At 56.6% G+C, this 17,975-nt stretch overlaps 1 long non-coding RNA gene across 1 annotated transcript; it reads left to right on the forward strand.

The window, feature by feature from the left end:
* Positions 1–1,271: 1,271 nt before the first annotated feature.
* LOC310880384 lies at positions 1,272–15,625 on the forward strand. The gene is made up of 3 exons (XR_014571659.1): positions 1,272–3,400; positions 3,606–9,959; positions 11,235–15,625. It is a non-coding gene; the product is annotated as an uncharacterized lncRNA (long non-coding RNA).
* The last annotated feature ends 2,350 nt before the right edge of the window (positions 15,626–17,975 follow it).

Below are 17,975 nucleotides of genomic sequence, written 5' to 3' on the forward strand. Positions count from 1 at the left end.
GGTGACGCCGTGCAGAGGCAGGAAGGGGCAGCTCGGTGCCAGCAGCAGCTTTGCTGGGCCGGAGCCCCTTGGCCAGCATCACATCTCCGGCCTGCAGCGAGCCCAAAGCCTCGGTGCGCGGGTGCAGGGACGTGCCGGGGGGGCCCCGCCGCACTGACGCTGCCCTGGCTGGCGGGGGGCCGGGGTCACCCCTTCTGCACAGCTCCTGGGCTGGGTAAATCCCCGGCTGCCTCCGCCTTGGGCACACGGGGATGAGCAGGAGCCTCGGCCCTGTCCCCCGGCACGCTGCCGCCCGGCTCCCACGGTGCCAAGGGAGTCGCCGGTTGTGCCCGTTTGGGCTCCCTTTTAATCGGCGTTGTAGCCACGGGCGAGAGCCCGGCGCACGTTCGCTGAGGCCGCTGCAGAACAGGTCGGGAGCGACACCGCGCACCTGGCAGCGGCTCCGGGCAGCGCCTCGTCCCGGCCTCGTCCCGGCCTCATCCTGCAGAGAGGCACCGAACCTCTCCCCGCGGGCAAGGCCTGAGAGCCGCCGGGCCAGGCGTTGGAGCTTCGCCCCAGCTGCGAGAGACAGGTGAAGGAGCTCGGCCCCGTCTCCTCGTGGCTGCCCTGGGTCCGGGGGGAGGCTTTGGGCTGTGTTTGTTGGCTCCTCCTGGCCTCGGAGGCTGTGGTGTGGGCCGGGTGCGTGGGCACAAAGCCCCGCCAGTGAGGTGGATGGGGTTAATGGCTGCGTGCCATCGCGGCCCGGCCGGCCTTCGGTGGCCTCCTCTCTGCGTGCCGCTCACGGACGCTGGGAATCTTTAATAATTTACCCCGAGCAGACAGGACGTGCGCACATGTGCACGGCGCGTGGGCACGGCGCTGGCGTTTCAGGTTTTCATGGTGCAGACGAGTCCCAAAACCCAGTGGGAGGTGACGGGCCTGAGCGGGACGGTGCTGAGCCGTCCCCGCACCTCCGAGCCCCGCGAGGTTCGCGTCGCACGGCGATAACGCAGCGACCGACCCGCACACGGCTGCTGCATCTGTGTGTCTGGGGACTCCATACGTCCTGGCGCTTGTGTTTGTTTTAATTACGGCTAAATATTGATCTCACTGAAGGCAGCCGCACTTAACCCCCTTTTGGGGACAACATTTGGTGCTCAGCGCAGTCACGTTTCGGATCCTCGTTAACTGCTGGATTTCCGGCTCGTTTCCACAGCCCTCACCCCGCTTCATCTCCGTCTTCTGTCCCACCTCAGCCGAGGGTGGGAGGGCGCGCAGGAGCCTCAGAAACCCGGTGACGGAGGAAAGAGCTGTAAAAAAACAAGTGGAAGAGATAACATTTGTACAGGAAGCCAGCGCTAATTACGGGCTGGGTATTTTCTCGCCGGCGTGGCGCGGCGCCAGGAGGACAGGTGAAGCTGCCGGGGCAGAGCAGCCCTCGTCCGCTCCCCGCGGGGCCGGGGGGCTCCGTGCCCCTCGCTGGGGCCGCCCAGCTCCTCCGGCAGCTCCCTGCTCCCCGCAGGGCCGGGTAGGGCTGGGCAGGGGTTGGGGGAGCCACGGGGCCGCGGGGAGACCCCGACCCCGACCCCAACCCCGGCCCCGGCGGCATCGCGCCAAGGTGCCCGCAGCCCGTGGCGGCGGGCCGCGCCGAGTTCCCCTGCCTTGTTTTCATGGTCTCACCCAGCTCTGACCTGCCTCAAATGTTGACACAATGTCACGTTTCCGACTGCAGTCTTTCATGTGCAGCCGGAGGCTAAATACGGCTGCTGGTTCCTGGAAAAAGACGTGCCTGGCACCCTTTCAGCAGAAACCCGATCCCCATGCAGGCTTGGCACAACAGCTGAATAACATGGCAATAACTCTTTCAGCAGCATTTCAACCCATAAATAGGGCTTCCCGAGCAACTCCTTGAAGGAAGGCAAGGAAGATACACTCTTTTTTTTTTTTTTCTTTTCGTTTTTCAAAAAAAAAAAAGGAAAAGAAAGCCAGAGTGCAAGAAAAGCGAATAGGAGGAAGCAGCCTGGTTAGAAGCAGATCAAAGGAAATCGTGGAGATGCTGAACGTGGTCTGGTGAATACGAACACAGGACTGCCTCAAAAGGAAAGCAATGCTCGTGAATTTTTTACTGTCTCAGTCCCGTTTTCTGCCAGCCCTGTGGCAGTGGGATAAGAGCCTTCCTGAAAGCGAGGACCCTCCCTAACCCCGGCGAGGACACAGACACACATAATTTTAGCTTTTCACCACCTGTTTGGAAAGCTCCTGTAGCTGAGCGCTATGGGACTGGATGGTTTTTACAGGCATGTACCCCAGGAGCTGCTTATTTGCATTATGCATGGACCAGGGCCTAAAATAATCTGCAGTGACGCACATTTTTTGCTGTGATTTTTTTTTCCTTTTTTTTTTTTCTTTTTTTTTTTCTTTCAGGACTCCATTTTTTGTGACTTTTCAGGAACAGGCGCCCAGAAGGGGACTCGGCCCCGGGCTCCCCAGCCCCGGAGGCAGCGTGGCCGGGCCCACCAGGGAGCGGGGGCTCGGCCCCCCGGCCGTGACATGGCCACGCGGGGAGAGGTGCCCTTCTGCGCTGCCCTGGCTTTCATCTGCAAAGCATGTAGCTGCAAGTGCCGAGTGTTTACAAATGCAGGCATTGCAAGATCCCTTGAACTGTGTCCTAGTACAAAAGAGGCTTTGAAACAAGAAACACGTTGTCATGGCATGTTCCAGGCCAGCAGCACCAGACTGAACCAGATAATTGCTGTTTCTGCTTTAGCTGCTTCATTGTGGAAGAAGCCGTCGGTCTTGAGCAAGCCTCCTTCCCTGCAGACGGCCGGGGCGCTGGGGGGGGGCCACGGGGCAGGCCGGGCGCTCTGCACCCTCCTCGTCCCCCGCCCGTGCTTCTTGCCAGCAAAGTCACGGCGCTGGGCTCAGGCTGTGAAACCGTAGCCGGAGGAGCCGGGGCGCTGACCCTCGCTGCGTGACCCGGGTTAGCGATGCCCAGCCCTGGCTCAGGGCGCGCTGCGGCAGCCGGGGAATGCGTCCGTCGCCACCCGCCGCGCGCCGGCCTTCTCCCCGGCCCCACTCGGGGAGCCGGGTGGCACCGCCGAGGTACCCGAGTAGCTCTCGGCGGCCGCTGGCCCTGCGAAAACTGCTGGCGGGGCACACGGCGGCTCTGCCCCGTTACACACGGCGGGGGGGACTGAGGGTGGGTGGCGAGAGGGGCCGGCGCTGGGACCTGCCCAGGTCACTCGCGGTGGGATTCGAGAAATGGAGGTGGGATTTGCGTCTGGAATTTTGAAATAAGGCGTTTCTTACACATCTCCCTTTCTCCTGGGCGTGTGTCTGCTCTGGGCACCTCTCTCCATGAAGCCAGATATTGCCCTTATGCCCGGTGGCTTTGGAAACTGTGCAGCAGCCGAACTGTTTGGTTAGTGCTGGTGGCTATGTGAGCGTCGATAGAAACTGCAGGACCAGGGAGGGCCGGGGAACACCAACAAAACAGAGGTGGCCGGGCAGGGCGCAGGCACCTAGCAGGGCTGGTGCGGGTTGGGCACGCCGGGCTTGGTCGGGTCGGGAGGGCTTGGCTGGGTCCCCACCCTGACCTCTGCCTTTTGCTCCGTTACTCAGCACAGGATGCCGTTTTATTATTTTTCTGAACACCACCTTGGTGCAAACCGGTGACAACGGCCTGTAATCACCAGCGCCGTCTCAGAGGAATGGGTCATTGCTCTGCTCTCTGCCATCCGGCTTCCCTCCCAGCCCCGGGGGCTGCCCCCTTCCCCTCCGCCGGAGCCGTCCGCCTGCCCTTGGGGCAGCCAGAGGGAAAGGCAAAGGTAAATTCTGGTGTAAAGCACTGATGAACATGCAGACAGCGATTCCTGGAATATTACTTATCCTCGTCACAGGGTACATGCGGAGTTCGTGTCGGCGCTTTGCCCGAGGATATACACAACACGAACGTGGATCTGAGCAGCTTATGGAAGATTTAACTCTTATTTCTATTCTCGACAGCGAGTCATTAGCACAGTGATGGCAACGTTAAAGGGCCTTCCCCAGCGCTATCATCTTGCTGCATCTGGTGCTTGGAAGCCTGCCTGGATAGCTTCACTGCAGCTATCGACTGGTGCACGGCAGGGGCAATATTTCATTCCGCACGGGAGCAGTCACCGGCGGTTATCGTGGGGCGCTAGCACGGGTCGTGGAATCGGTGTGACTCGTGGCAAAACGCGACCTTTGGGCGCGCAGAGCTTGCAGCACGCTGCGTGTGTGTGGCGTGCGGCACGGTGGGCGCGGGGCGCGGCGAGCCGTCCCTGCCGCGGCACCGCGCTGAGCGGACCCCAGGCTTGCTCCCTCCCGCCCCGGGGAAGCGGTGGGAGGTCTGTCCCTGCCCTCGGCGAGCGCTGGACCACAGCCAGCTTTTACTTCGCAGGACAAATTATTCCGTGGGATTAACGAGCGAGAGGGACCCCGCTCCCTGCTCGGGGCTCCGTGGCAGGGAGGTTGCCTTGGGGTGCTGGGAGGGGGGTGAGGGCACCCCCGGCACTGCTGCCTCCCGCTCCCCCTGTGCATTTGAACCCCCTCGGGGTGTGACTGGGGCCAGACCGTGGTCAGGACCGCATCCTGTGAGAGCACAGCACTGCCAGCCAGGCTGGGGGCACTGCTCCCCGGGGTGCAGGCTAACGGCGCCGTGCTGGGCGCTCCCTGGTTCAGCTCTCTGAGCAAAATTACGCCGCTGCGTCGGGACAAGGCACGCGGGGTGACTGCGGGGTGACTGCGAATTGGTACCAAATTAAAAACCTGAACAAGCGCCGGGAGCCGGGAGGAGGCTCGGGCGCCGAGCACGGCGGTCAGCAGCCCGCTGGGGAGGGGTTTTCTCTGGTTCTTGATTTCAGGCAGGCGTCTGACTGCGCGCCCGCACCCGCTGCCCTCGGGCCGAGTTCCCCTTGTGGTCTCCCAGCACCTCCAGGCTGTGGGCGCGATCCCGGCGGGGCCGTGCCAGTCCCAGACCCCGCGGGCACCCAGCCCCTGCGGCCGGGGTGACTCAGGGCCACCCCCCCGTGCTGCTGGGGAACTGAAGCCATCTGTTTATCATGGAAAAACTGCTCTTTGCTGCAATTCAAACGGAAACTTCCCAGAATGACTGTTTCAGAGCTTTCCCCTTGAATCACCATCTCTCCGAAGAGCAGCTTTCGAAGATGATGCCCTCAGGAAGGCTTTCGGTGGCCTTGGCCGTGCCGCGGTGTGACCGAGGCCCATCCCAGCCTCTTTTTGGGCCCACTGCTACCGGAGCACCCCTGCCCAGCGCGGCCGGGCTTCTGCTGCTGGCAGTGCTGGGGGAACGGGGCCGGGATGTGGGATCCCCTGGGGACCTTGGGCTGGGGCTCAGCTCGGGCGCTGCGCCTGGCTTTGGGGCCGTAGGGCACAGCAGGAGCTTGCACCGGGAGGGACGGGTACGTGACCAGCACGGAGGGACGGGGGCGCTGACGGCAGCACCTCACAAGGGCCGTGCGCTCCTTTTCCCTGCCCGCTGGCTGCCCGTCACCCTTTCCATGGTTTAAATGAGCGTCCAAAGGTCACGGCAAATTCAGCCTCTGCCCAGCGGCTCACGTCCTCGAATGAATAAGCAGTGGGTGTGCAGCGCCTGAGTCAAACCTCCCCTGCCGCACACCCGCCGAGCGCTTCCCATCACGTGCCAGCCGGCCGAGCGGGGCCCCGGGGGATGCTCGCCCCGAGGGATGTGCTCCTGGGGCCACCCCGGCCCCGAAGCTTCCCCCACGGGGTGTTTGGGGGTGTGCAGCCCCAGCTGCGTGTAATGGTCTGAGTTATCAGCCGTGGCGCACCGGGGAAAGACGTGAACTGCCCGTGTGTCGCAAGGGGGCAGGCGGCCACGCAGCTGGGCGGGTGATGGGGCACGAGGGCAGGTTGTTACGCCTGGGTTATTTCCTCCGCTGGCGTCTGTGCGGAGCTGCCGCCGTGTTTTCTGCATTTACTCGTTTTGCTCACTTCCAGGTGTTCCTGCGGGGCTTGTCCCCGACGCAGCAGAGCAGCCCGTCCCCGTGCTGTGGCACTGCGACATCCCCGGGGCTGCTGGTGGGAAACTGAGGCACCGCAGGGCCCAGATCTCGCAGGCGTTGGGCGCGCTTGGCTCCCGGGGCTCGGCACGTTCACCGAGGTTGCGCGGACACGCAGAGGCTGCAGGGGTGAGCACGTCCCCACTGCAGAGAGCTGCCACAAACTGCCCTGAGCCTGCCGGAGCCGTGGCCCCGCTGCACCGAGCGTGCCGGCAGCTGTTCGGAGCATCCCCTCCGGCAGCACCCGTGGGACTCTCCCTCCCCCGGGGGCCCCATCCAGCCGGTTTGGGCGCTCGTCCCTCTCTGGTGGCTGGGACCCAGCGGGAGCTCGCCCCGGGGCGAAGGCGGCCGGGGACAGGCGCTGGTCCCTGGGGCACAGGCAGGTGTCGGGGCCGGTGCCCAGGGGGACCCCGCTGATCCCCTTTTTTGCTCCGGCGAGGCCGGGCGCTGCCACGCGCGTGACCAGCACGAGCCCCGGCGGCTGCGTGCCGGTGAGGCACCGACCACAGGGGGGTTTTCCAGCTGCAGCCGGGCTCTGGCAAACACCTGGGCACCTGAGGCCAGGAGGCATTTGCAACGCGGGCGTTTGAACCCAGGAGTGAGGCAAAGGCGGTTATGAGGAGGCCGGGAGATGGAGATCTCCGTGCGGATCCTGGAGCCGCTCAGAAGAAAGATGAGTCAAAGGATTCCTGAAATTATTACGGCTGCGAGGGACGGCAGCACCGGCACATCCACTGTCAGCAGAACTGCCAGGCTGCCTTGGACAGCTGCTAGCGCTTGCAGGTTAATAAGACATATTAGGCAATTTCCCATTAAAAATGTTTATGCGAATGTATAAATATTCATTTATACGGAACTCGCCTGGCCCTCTGCACGCGGAGCGGTGTCGGGGAGGACGTGAATTGCTGTAAATCTATCGAAGAGCTCGGGACTGAAGTTGCCCTCGCTGTCCCGCAGCAGCCCCGCGGGGCTGAGCTCGGCTCCTCGCAGCACCCGCCCTGCACCGCGCTCCCCGCCGGGCTGCACGGGGCCGCCGCGGGACCTGCGCCACGTCCCTCCCTGCTGCAGCTGGCGGAGGGCAGGGTTTTCCCTGGTGTGATTTCCCAATGGCCACAGGAAGAGCAAGCACAGACCCGAGCTGGATTAAATCAAAGGAAATTTTTTTTTTTTTTTCATTTGCTGTCTTACGCGCTGACCACTAAACCACATCCTTCGAGCTTGAGACCAGCACAGTGAAACAAAAACTAGGCCAGGGCTTTTTGCTCTTTTTTTTTTTCCCCCCTAGTGTTCCTCCCAGTGCTAGCGATGGGGGAACCCCTCCGTCAGCTGCTGCGGCCTCCCCTCGAGCAGCGCGGTCCTGCCGGGTCCTGCTGGCCCTATCGAGCCGAGTTCTGCGTTTCGCTCAGTGACCCCAGCTGCTGGATCCAGCGGGGCCCCGGGCAGCGGGATGCACGTGGGACGTGGCTCCCCGCGTTTGGCCAGCACGGATCGCCAGCTGCTTCGGCAGAGCAGAAAGCGAGCGAGCACCTCGCGTCCCCCTGGGGCGACCCAGAGCTCCTGCGCTCCCTGAGCTCCAGGCAGCCTGGAGCTCCCCCCCCGCTGAGCCAAGCACTCGCAGCTCCACGTGCAGCCGGTAACTGCAGATTATGCTCACGGAGCATCAGGGGGAGCAAATACAGAGCAGTGCTAAGCAATGACGCCCTGGCAGATCATGTTGCCGGTGCCTAATGAGAAGCAGCGCGGGGATTGCACTCGGCTGCCACCCGAGCGCATCAAGCAGCCGGGCGTTTCGCAGGCTGGGGGGGAACCGCCGGCGGAGAGCCGCGGGCGCTGGCAGAAACGGAGGCTGCAGCAGGACACCTGCCCCTTCCCGACGGCTTGGGAGCATCGGTTGTGATCCGGCTGCATGGGGAAGTTCTCACGTTTAAAGAACAGACAGCAGCTTTATTGGTTTAGTTTGCAAACCAAAACCAGCCGGGAGTTTCTGAAGTGTCTGCCATCCCCGCAGAGAGCTGTTTAGTCATGCCTTGTGTGCATGCATGTGAGACAGAGTGCAGGGGAGGGAGTCTCTAGGACTTTGCAAAGATTAAAGATTTATGCTGACCCTTGAATCTGATCCAAGACTACTAATCTGCCCTGATCCTATCGTCGGCTCTGGGTGGATCTATTTCACTTTCCTTTATGGTATTCCTGAGTCACTCCACTCCCACTCCAGGCCAGCCCAGTGGGAATGGGAAGCACTACCACATATTTGTTTGGGTTTGCATTTAAAGCTTTGGCCCTGTAGTGGGTGCAGCTCATAAAGGAAACCAGCGTGGATAAGATATGGGTGAGCTGAATGCTTGGAAACCACTCCCAAGCCCAAGCTGAAGTGGTTAGAAATCAAGGTGGAGTGATGTGCGGAAGGCACAATGCTTGGCAGCTACGCCCAGCATGTGAGAAAGGCATCTAAACCCGAGGTGGTAAGGTAGGCAGAGCATCGGGCGTGCTCCAGAGGGAGACCTCGGGGCTTCGCAAGGTCTTTAAAGGGGACAGAGGGGGTCTCGGCCCCCTCTGCCCCCTCTCCTGCTCTGCCCCTTCCGCCCCTCGCCAGCCCCCAGAGGTGCCTGGCTCTGCCCTCAGACCTCCTGCTGCTCGCGCCCCACCGCCAGGTACCGAAACGCTCCCGAAGGCGGCTGGGGCTTTACTGTGAAAAGCGAAGCGCAGAGGGAAATACAGGCGTGATTGTGCTGAAGGCAGAATTAATCTGCTCTGCCCTTGCAAAAAAAAAGGTGTGGCAGAAAGAGAAACACGAGCTCGCCGCCCCCGCGCGCCTCTCCTCGGCCTCGGCCCCACGCGTGGATTCCTCTGGAGGAAGGCAGGGGCCGAGGGCAGCTCCTGCCCGCTGGCAGCTGGGGGCCGGGGGCAGCAGCGTGGCAGCGGGGCTGGCAGGCTGGCCGGCGAGCCAGCAGGGCCCGCGTCTGAACTGGCCGGAGACGGAGAGCGCGGCGTATCCGATTTCAGCCCCCCTGGGACATCCTGTTCTCCCGATAACCGATGATATGTAAATATAGCAAATGCAAAGCGAGGCACTTTCCTACCATGCCTCGCTCAGGCTGCATATAGAAGGGGGCTGAAACCTAGCAGCACAGTTGGAAACACCCATCTGCAACTGTTAAATAGGCATCGTGTTTTATTTTTAGGTTAAAATGAAGTTCCTGTTTGTAAGGCCAGAAGGGTTACAGGAAAAAAAAAAATGATGAAGCGGGATCATTTACTGCTATTTTTCTTTTCACGTGTCCTTCCTTCCTTCCTCCCTCCTGAGAAATAGGATGTAGAACATCACCCTTCCAGCCTGCAACATTCGTTAACAGCGAAGCTGGTTCTGATCCCTTCCAACAGGACCATTACGCCTTGTGTAACAAAAGACACCGGGCTGCCTGACTATGCCAATTAGCCCCGATGTCTAGTTGCTACATGAAGGCGCTTATCTCATGTAAATTAAACGCTGCCTTAACACTGACTCTTACTTCCTTTCTCTTTCGTCAGACTTTTGGGCTGCCCTGCCAGGCAGGGGTGAAGGGCAGGTCAGGCGGGAGGCACGAGCATCCCTCGCCTCCCGACAGCCCGATCCCCCCGTGCCTCGTCAGGACAGACAGAAACGACATGAAGCCTTTGGCCATGTCAGCCAAACGAGCTGTTCTAACTAGCGAATCTGGGTGCTAATTAGTCTGCCGTTCAATTAATTGACCCAGCACCCAGGCCTCCTGTGTTAGGCGGGGTGGAACTGGATGAGCTTTAAGGCCCCTTCCAATCCGAGCTGTTCTGTAATTTCATGGTTTCTCCTTCTAGCTGGGGTCTTCTAGGATTTATGGAGCGGGAGCATTTTGGCAGGTGCCTGCAGAGTTTTCTCCTTTCGGTGCCCCAGGAGGGAAGGTAATCGTGAGCTGGCAGGAGGGGAAGGGAGAGCTGCTGGGAATTCCCAGCCCAGGGTTTTCAGGAGCCTTGGTGCGTGGATTAGGTTGCTTGTACGCACTGTCGTGTGAAGGAAACAGGCAGCTTGCTAGTGCCCTTGCACTTTAGTTTAATAAAGCAGGATCGGTCTGGTGGGAAAGAGGCGCGGTGGGATTTAGGCTGTGCGAGTCGTGTGCGTGGTGCTACAGCAGGGCTGGCTGGGGAGGGGGCGTGCAGCCCCCACATCGCCTCTCCCCCACGCTCTTCTCTTTTTAACCGTGGTTTCTGAGTGCCTGCACCATCAGATGAGCTTTAGTTGGGACTAAGTTTATGAAAAATCTGTATGCAGATTCCTGCACTAAATTCTGGAGCCCAGATTTTCAGAACTAGGAGTGCCCTGGGTCTAGGGGACCCCAGCCCGCTTGGTCTGGGAGCGCTGGGGGCTGCTTTGGCCCTAGGCCAAGACCCACATAAACTGAGAAAGGATAAAGAGAGGGGTGGATAGCACACACCGAGAGAAGGGGCAAATTAATATCTGGTACAGCCTCTGAAGGGAAACTAGATCCTTCTGCTTCTGATTTTAATGAGAAAAGCCCCAGTGGAAATTTTAAATCTGGATCTGCATCAACTCCTCAAAGTTCAGGGAGTTTAGGACAACGAGTTCGGTCCAGTCCATCATGCAAGAGAGCTATCTGCGAAATTCACAGCATAACGTGTGTTTTTTTTTTCTTTTTCTTTTTTTTTTTTTTCCAGTGATGGGTTCTGCCAAAGATGAGTGCTTGGATGTGAGGCATTTTTCTTCTTTTTCATCCCTTTTGCTAATTTAATTCCCAGATCTAAATCTAATTTTTCCGTCTCAGACTCCTATGACCTGGGATGTATTGTTTGCAGTTATGAAACTGTTGTGGCTTTGTCACTCCCAGCATTGCCCGATGAAACATCTGCAGTGTTTACCTGTCTGCAACAGCCCGGTGTGGGGAGGCCTCAAGGTTAGGTGCTGGGCAGGTTTGTTGCTAAATTGAGCCAAAGCTTTCTGATGTGATAGCAAGCAAATCATTACATTGCTCCTCTTCTGCATTTCTTTGTTATTAAAAGAAAATAAAACCCTACCAGTTTTTGTGATATGCTCAAATGTGCCACTGAGGAGGGCCGTGAGCAACCAGGAGGATTTTCTGAGGAGCCTGGGAGCAGTGTGGCACAGAAGCCATGCCCTGGGCTCTCCCTTATTTTCATTCTTTCTTATTTTCTTGGTTGTAGAATAAGAGATAATCAGCGATGCTCTGCAGCAGGCTTTTGTGTGCAGCATTACAGTAAAATCCTAAATTCCCTTTCCTGCTCATGCATACAAAGCAGGAAGAACTAACATGGCTGCAGACTGTTTCTGTTTTCAGCTGACTTAGCCAAGGAGAAAACAACTGGGTGGCTGAAAGAAAGAAAGCATTTGGTGGGAAACAACCCTGGAGCACAGCTCCAACGTGATGGCACGTGAGGTGTCCAGCGTCCTGAGATGCCCGTGCTCCCAGAAATGTCAACTGCCAGAGGAGACAGCAAGGGACAATGAGGAAAACCAGAGCATGCAGGATCTGATGGATGAGAGACTTCTTCCTCCTCAGAGCTGGGTGCTCCCTTCTGCTCCTGGTTCCAGCACTGACACAGGGAAAGTTCCTCCTGGCCAATTTAGGGCTGCTGTTAGGTGCTGTGGCGGCGAGCCAGGAATTCGGCTAGTGTAAATCAGCGCAGCTCAGCGGGCTTGGTTCAAGCGAGGATGTTTGTACCCGGGGATGAGCTGCTGCTGCCCAAACCAAGGGCAGGGACTCCGGCCCCTGCACCTGGACATGCCCTCCTTTAGGGCAGGGCAGGTTCTCCATGGCAGAGAGCCTTGCAGTGATACCTGAGCAAAGCCCGACGCCTCCCTGTGCATCGCTTCATGGTCTGTGGTCGGCAGCCTGCAGGAGAAACCTCAGCTTGCCCACAGCCTGGGGTCTGTGCCTGGCTCTGGGCACGTGGCTTTTCCTGCCCCTGCTTCAGCACCCCGACTGCATGATGCTCTGTGAGGCGCTTTGAATATCACTGATTAAAAAGTATTAAATGAGACCGTCTGGTCCCTCGGGCACGTTGCGCAGCCACGGCAGCTGGGCACAAACACCCCTCCGGCTCCCTCGTTTTGAAGCTTCACCCAATTCCCAGGATTATCCCCCCTTGTCTGTGACAACGTGGAAAGGCGCTGGGGCGACACGAGGCCAAGTGTCGCTGCGTGCCCCCGGCCATCTCCTGCCGGCACCTGGGGCCGATGAAACCCCTCGCTGTGGATTTATGCCGGGTGCTGCAGAGATGTGCTGGGGGGCGAGGGGATTTGGGGAGGCTGAGGTGAGGTGAGGTGAGGCCGGGGCGAGGCTGAGGCTGAAGCTTTGGAGGCCCCGGGCGAGGGGCACGGTTTGGGTGAGGTTGCACCCCCACCTGCTGGATAAGCCAAGCAAGGACAGGAGAGAGGCCTCCTGCCGGGGACAAGCGGGGCGAGAAAAGGAGAAAATTAATACTCGAGGAGGGCAAAGCAGCCCCGGCTTCCTGGTGTCTGCGGGGGCACAGGGCGGAGACCCCGCTGCCCGCCCGGGGAGCTGGGTGTCCCCACGGGGTGACACTGAGTTGGGTGCTGGGTGTCCCATGGGGTGACACTGAGTTGGGTGCTGGGTGTCCCCACGGGGTGACACTGAGTTGGGTGCTGGGTGTCCCCACGGGGTGACACTGAGTTGGGTGCTGGGTGTCCCCACGGGGTGACACTGAGCGGGTCCAGGCCATGAGGGGACCGTGACCCGGGCTGCGAGGGCCTGGACGCGTGGAGCAGGCCGAGCAGAGCTGCTCCATGCTGCTTCGTGCCCAGGCGGTGCCGAGGGGCCACGGCCAGAGGGTGCTGGGGTACAGAACCGGTGGCCTTGGTGGGACTTAAACGTGTAGAGGAACCCGAACCACAGGTGCCCAGATTTATCAGCAGTGGTGCCACAGGGCCATCTATGCTCCGTGATCTATGTGACCAGCACCCTCGCAGCGAGCGGGCAGAAGCCCTGGGAAGGAAAACAATGCTGTTTTGAGGCACAGGGCCTCCCCCAGGACCTCTAGGAGGCTGCTGCTGTGGGTTTTCCCTTGGTGTTGGCTTCCTCTGAATTCAGTAGTACACGTGTCTGCACCAATCTGGAGGCTCAGGGCTCCGCGCCCTTCTTGCAGAGGCTCACTTGGAGACTGTTGGTGGCTACACTTAGCACTGGAAGAATGTTTTTCTTTTTTTTTTTTCTTTTTGGATTTTAAATCTAAATTGTAGAGAGGGTGAAATGGTGTGACTTAGCTGGCGAAGGCCCTGACTGTGCAATAAATCTGCAAGCATGGGCTGGCTTTTTTACAGGGGTCTGTGCAAGTGCCAAGGTCTCTGCTAATAAATCTGACTGGAAAACCAGGAGGAAACTTTTTAAAAAAACTTATTGCTAACAGCAGGCTCCTTTTTTAACCATCATTTTTTCCCCTCTCTCTTCTGCTGATTCATGCTCCTGTTGCCTCGCCGCGGGGAGACTCCAGCATTCCTGAAGGTCATCACTTGCATGCAGCAGCTCACGCTGCAAAGTGTTTGCCAGCATCTACCAAGTCAGAACGCTAAAGGGACTGCGATCATTTATCTTTTTCATTGCCAGCAATGGAAAAACTTGCATCTTGCCAGCCTCTTAGCTGCCACGTTTCCAGCCTGCTAGGGTACCAGAAGGCAGAAGGGGTGCACGAAAGGCAGTTCCTCCTGGCAAACCTGATGCCAGGTCGCCTCACTGCTGTGGCAGCCCAAGGATTTCCACCTGGGCTCACTTATGGGCAGTCCCCTCGGAGATCAGGAAAACCTAGAGCCCCAGAAGGCACCCACCTGGCAGCGCAGCCCGTCCCTCAGCCAAGTATGCAAGACGCTGGGGAACGAGATAGTGGTGTACAGGTCGGGTTTCCTGCAGGCGTCGCAGCGCTGCCTGCGGCCTCAGCTTCCCTCGCCAGTGCCTCCCTCCCCTTTTGCGTCCCTCCTCCCCAGCATGGGAAAGGCTTTACGCTGTCCTGTGCGACAGAAGGGAGGCAGGATTGAAAGGCACGCTATCAGCATTCAAATATCTCCAAGAAAATACAAATTATGTTTTAATTTTCGATGCATGTCTCACTTTTAATGGCAAAGGAATACTTCTGTTTTAGCTCAAACAATAATAGCACAACAGACAACTTTCTTTCTGAGAAAAGGTGTGGGGAAAACACAGTGAAATCCTTCCTTTACTCTGTTAGTATTTCCACTGTGGCAGTACCCAAAAGTCCCAGAAAAGAGCAAGCAAGCCCTGAGTACAAGTGCGGGAAGCCACGGGTCACTGCCCCCGGTGCGTCCGGCCACACCAGGTGTCACAGGCTGCGTGCCAGCCTTAGATCTTGTTACAGCTACTTTGATGTCCATCTCTTCAGCTGTTTCTTTAGAAAAAGGAAGTAGTGCAGAAAGAGAAACGACTCTTCTGCTGTTAGTATGAGTACTTAGAAACTGCCCCAGCTGCTGTATGGGGGGGAGAAGGGGAGGAATCTACCTGATTTGTTGTGGTCTGCTTTTGGCCAGCAACAGCGATCGCAGAGTACCACTGATTAAAGGGGGGAAAAATAAAAATAAAAAAATAAAAGTCCAGCATTAGGCTGGGATGGCATTTAATGTGGATGAACAGGCGGTTTGTTGATGTAGGTCTGATTCACCTGAGCTGAGATTGCCAACGTATTAGGCTCCAGCTGCTGCCAAAGGGATATGCAGCTCTGGGCAGAGGTGATGATGGTGTCCGTCAGCCTTATCACTTTCTTTGAGCGTCTGTAACACGAGGGTGACACATATATTGCATACGCTACCGCACGCCTGCTTTTCTGTTCCTAATACTTTAAGTTGGACTTGAAAATCCAGAAGCGGAAGCAGGCCCCACCTGCTGGTGCTGCGAAGCAAGAGTCCCAGTCAGGGCCACTTTGTTCACAAAACTCCTGCTTAGCTGCACCAGTTCCCCCCTCGGTAAGGGAGGATGCCTGATCTGGAAGGCACCGCCAGCTTCTAAGACATTTCGCAAATCCTTCTTGAAAGAAAACCGGTGCCCAAGTGAGCAGAAGGCACAAACGAGGTGTGTATACTTGCCTCCTTAAAGCATGAAACATGAACAAGCAGAAATGTAAAATCTCAGAGCAATATTGATGCTGTTATTTTGCCAAGGTTGCTTGTTCAGCAGCAGGGGAAGAGCCACACAGCGAGGTTCTGTAACTAATCAAATCAATTAGTTTCTTTGTCTGCATCAGCCAGTGGGAGTAGTCTTTAGCTGAAGACAAATTAAAGAAATGTCCAGTAAGATATTCTATTTTGAGAGGAGCTGTCCTATTTTCTCATGCTAATGACAGACTCAGAAATCTGTGCACAATTTAGCTCGTTATTAGGACTAATTGGTGCCAGGCATTCCATCCTCTTTGATACGGCTAGACATGGCTAGAAAATTTTCTGAGTTAATGAACCATAAAATGGATTAAGAACTTTCAAAGTGTAGTTCATATCACGGCTTAATTGGAAGGAGTGTAGTAGTTGGCTTTTTATGGACACAAAGAAAAGCCGTGTTTTGGGGTGGGAAAGCACATGCACAGCCACCTTCCCTGCCGCTGGGGAGCTGGGAAATTTCTAATTTCAGTGCCGCAGAGCAGTCTCGTTTCATAGCAGGCACCTTCCACGAAGGCAGCACAGTACGCCGTGCAGCCCGGCTCAGTGGGATCTCTGCAGCAGAGGTGGATGGATGGGCTTTTCTCTCTGCGTGCGGTACTTAGCATTCCTCCTGCGTAACGCTGTGCGGAGAGAAACCAATTAATACAGATCCCCCAGCAAGGTCAGTGGAGCTGCCAAGCGGACGAGGTGCCAGTAGGAAATGTAGCATGAATCCTCCTGATGTGGCTGGCATCGCTGATGCCAGACTGTCACGCCCGAGTGTGCAGGCCCAGTGGTTTTACACAAACCTCATTCTGTTTGCTTTTTTACATCTGTTTGACAGTGGTCTGTAAGAGTAGATTTCCTCCCTCCCTTTCTTAACTGTTGGCTTGGGAAAATAATGTAGTGTTATTTAGAAAATTTCCTTCCAGCAGTGATGCTGAAGGAGAATGAGCAGGTGTCCCACAGTGGGATGGAGCAATGGGCTGCAGGATCCCAACGAGATCACTGTAATGCCTTGGGACCCTAATGATACCAGGTGAAATGGAGTACATCTGTATACACACAGGCACATGTACATCACTGAGCAGTGCTGACCAGAGATGTAATACTCTGTGTTACCTTTCATTATGTCAATATTTTCCTGAACATGCATGGAAAAATCTGAAGCCTTTGTCCTTAGTAGGAGTTACACGGCATTTTTTTTTCTTGCATTATCCAAACATTATGAACTTCAATGTTTCACCTGAGGATACAGCAATTTACCATTTCATGTTATGACAGAAATTTGGCAATTTAGGTAATGTGTAATTTAAATGAGTGCCAACCAAAGTGTACCCATCCCAAATATATTTGGGATGATGTGTTGTGTCACTGGGTGAATCCAGTGGCTCTCCTCTTGTGCCTTGCAACCTCCAGAGAATTTCCAGGAAATGTCTAGACACAGAAAGTGATAATCTGGCTTCTGTTTTCATGTGCTCTTTTCCTCTAATATGGCCATCTGCAGACTGGTCCTCCTCAAATGCCAGAAATATCCTGCAAGCCATGGCATCAGTAATTGCATTGCTGTAAGTGCTCTGCACTGCCGCAATAATGAGCGCAAAGATTCCCAGGGTGCTTTATGCAGACAGCCTGACAGTGGAAATGTGAAGCAGAGTCAAAGTCTAAAGACCTGAGAAACCCTGTGTGGAACAGTCAGTAGAATTATGTACCCAGATTAGTGCTCAGTGCTGCCTTGCCGATCATAGCAAAAGGGATTTTGGAGAGCCCCATAATTTGAGGTGAATGCCAAGAATGTACTATTAACTCGGTGTAACGAATTTTATCATTCCTTTGCGTTTAGACACACATAGCTTTTGTTATGCTGCACACTATAGCAGGATTTTAATGGGAGAAATATTCATAATGTTCAAACGCAGACACATCAGAACCTGCAAATGCCTGAAATACTCTGCAACTTCCCTAGGCTCGAGAAAACAGATGCAGCATCCCCATTTGCTGGCTCTGGAAGTATCTGATAGTAAATCACAGTCTGTTGCCTGAAAACACGCCACAAATGGGAAGAGACTTCCTCTACTAAGGATTTGCAGCCCATGCAGAAGGTCTCTCTGATATCTTTGCAGTACAGTGGGAGGGGGCATCGTGTTGTTGTTGTCAGCTATAAAAGCGCTGGGTACCTCTCGCACTATTTTGTTCCAGTTGGTGAATTAGCAAATTGGATTGGCTCCCGGGAGTAAAATATTCATTTATCATTTAATCGAAAACATGACTGCTGTATACAATGTGCTATTGCCTGTTCCACATCTGTTTCCAGTGAGCTACTATGCTCACTTCAGGAAGCTTTTATCTTTGAAATAATGACGGGCACACGGGAGCAACCGGCCTCTCAGATCAGCCCTTAGCTGGCTCGTTCAGTCTGAGTGCTACAGCTTCCAGCTCCTGCAAAATCTTCAACACATACCTGTGCAAACCACAGGCAGAAAGGGACTTTGGAAGATAGTCTTCTGTGCTTTAGCCAAAAAGCAGAGAATACTGTGGGCTGCCAGGTCCTCAGATGCGCGATGTACTAGCAGTGGTGGGGCTGGGGCAGGGGGTGGCCCCCCAGCTGTGTGGGGGCTGACAGGGCAAGGCAGGGGAGCCACTGTCTGGTTCTGGGCCCCCCAGTACAAGAGAGACCTGGGCATACTGGTAGGGCGACCAAGGTGGTGGAGGGGCTGCAGCACCTCTGCTGCGAGGAGAGGCTGGGAGAGCTGGGGCTGCTCGGCCTGCACGAGAGGAGGCTCCGGGGA

This window comes from Anser anser, assembly GCF_964211835.1.
Source record: "Anser anser genome assembly, chromosome: 12".
NCBI lineage: Eukaryota > Metazoa > Chordata > Aves > Anseriformes > Anatidae > Anser > Anser anser.